Source organism: Lepus europaeus, unplaced genomic scaffold, assembly GCF_033115175.1.
Source record: "Lepus europaeus isolate LE1 unplaced genomic scaffold, mLepTim1.pri SCAFFOLD_44, whole genome shotgun sequence".
Taxonomy (NCBI): domain Eukaryota; kingdom Metazoa; phylum Chordata; class Mammalia; order Lagomorpha; family Leporidae; genus Lepus; species Lepus europaeus.
Window position 1 is genome coordinate 1,564,889 of NW_026909316.1, and position 2,332 is coordinate 1,567,220.

At 52.4% G+C, this 2,332-nt stretch overlaps 1 pseudogene; it reads left to right on the forward strand.

Annotated features, from left to right (window-relative positions):
- Positions 1-736: 736 nt before the first annotated feature.
- Positions 737-2,117, forward strand: LOC133755405 (keratin, type I cytoskeletal 18-like; annotated as a pseudogene).
- Positions 2,118-2,332: the final 215 nt, after the last annotated feature.

Consider the following 2,332-nt stretch of genomic DNA (forward strand, 5'->3'; position numbering starts at 1 on the left):
GAGTTCCTGAAGGCATGGAGAGGGAGAAAGGATTAGAAGGCCTTTTTAGTGAGATACTAGCAGAAAATTTCCCAGGTTTGGAGAAGGACAGAGACATCCTAGTACAGGAAGCTAGTAGAACCCCTAATAAACATGACCAAAAGAGATCCTCACCACGACATGTTGTAATCAAATTCACCACAGTGAAACATAAAGAAAAGATCCTAAAATGTGCAAGAGAGAAACGCCAGATTACTCTCAGAGGATCTCCAATTAGACTCATAGCTGACTTCTCATCAGAAACGCTACAAGCTAGGAGAGAATGGCGAGATATAGCCCAGGTACTAAGAGAGAAAAACTGCCAGCCCAGAATATTATATCCTGCAAAGCTCTCATTTGTGAATGAAGGTGAAAGAAAGACCTTTCACAGCAAACAGAAATTGAAAGAATTTGTCGCCACTCGTCCAGCCCTGCAAAAGATGCTTAAAGATGTGTTACATACAGAAACACAGAAACACGGTAACCAATATGAAAGAAGGTAAGGGAAGGAAACCTCACAGCAAAAGATCACAGGAATCTCCAACCATATATTAGAAAATATCTTTGGCAAATGACAGGGCAAAGTTACTCCTTCTCAATAGTCACATTGAATGTTAATGGCTTGAACTGTCCAGTTAAAAAACACCGATTGGCTGATTGGGTTAAGGAACAAAACCCATCTTTTTGCTGCTTACAAGAAACTCATCTTGACCTGAGTTCCGGCCTCTCGCCTTCCACCTGGGACATCATGAGTTTCACCACCCGCTCCACCACCTTCTCCACCAACTACCGGTCCCTGGGCTCGGCGCGCTCATCCAGCCTGCGCGGCCGGCCGGCTAGCAGCGCGGTCAGCGTCTATGCGGGCGCCGGGGGCTCAGGGTCCAGAATCTCCGTGTCGCACTCCAGCAGCTTCCGGGGCGGCTGGGGGGCCGGGGGCCTGGCCACAGGGGTGATGGGGGGCCTAGCAGCCATGGGGGGCATCCAGAGCGAGAAGGAGGCCATGCAAGACCTGAACGACCGCCTGGCCTCCTACCTGGACAAGGTGAGGAGCCTGGAAACCGACAACCGGCGGCTGGAGAGCAAGATCCGGGAGCACCTGGAGAAACAGGGCCCCAAAGTCCGAGACTGGGGACACTACTTCAAGGCCATCGAGGAGCTGAGGGCTCAGATTTTTGCCAACTCCATGGACAACGCCCGCATCGTTTTGCAGATTGACAATGCCCGTCTTGCTGCTGACGACTTCAGGGTCAAGTATGAGACAGAGCTGGCCATGCACCAGTCGGTGGAAAGCGACATCCATGGGCTGCGCAAGGTCATCGATGACACCAACGTCAGCCGGCTGCAGCTGGAGACGGAAATCGAGGCTCTCAAAGAGGAGCTGCTGTTCATGAAGAAGAACCACGAGGAGGAAGTAAAAGGCCTGCAGGCCCAGATCGCCAGCTCTGGGCTGACTGTGTAGGTCGACGCCCCCAAATCTCAGGACCTGAGCAAGATCATGGCAGACATCCGGGCCCAGTACGACGAGCTGGCTCAGAAGAATCGCGAGGAGCTGGACAAGTACTGGTCCCAGCAGATCGAGGAGAGCACCACCATTGTCACCTCCCAGTTGGCTGAGGTCAGCGCAGCCAAGTCGACGCTCACGGAGCTGCGGCGCACCTTCCAGTCCTTGGAGATCGACCTGGAGTCCATGAAGAACCTGAAGATCAGCTTGGAGAACAGCCTGCGGGACGTGGAGACACGATATGCCATGCAGATGGAGCAGCTCAACGGTGTGCTGCTGCACCTGGAGTCCGAGATGGCGCAGACCCGGGCAGAGGGGCAGCGCCAGGCCCAGGAGTACGAGGCCCTGCTGAACATCAAGGTCAAGCTGGAGGCTGAAATCGCCACCTACTGCCGCCTGCTGGAAGACGGGGAGGAGTTCAGCCTCAGCAATGCCCTGGACGCCAGCAACTCGATGCAGACCATCCAGAAGACCACCACCCGCAGGATCGTGGACGGCAAGCTGGTGTCTGAGACCAATGACACCAAAGTCCTGAGGCATTGAGGCGGCAGAGACGGGGTGCCCTTGGGGATGTGGGGGCCAATAAAAGTTTGGAGGTCACTTGAAAAAAAAAAGAAACTCATCTTTCCAACAATGATGCATACACACTGAAAGTGAAAGGCTGGAAAAATACATACTATGCCAACAGAAATGAAAAAAGAGTGGGCATAGCCATCTTAATATCGGACAACATAAACTTTACCACAAAAACTGTTAAGAGACAAAGAGGGGCACTATTTAATGATTAAGGGATCCATTCAACAGGAAGATATA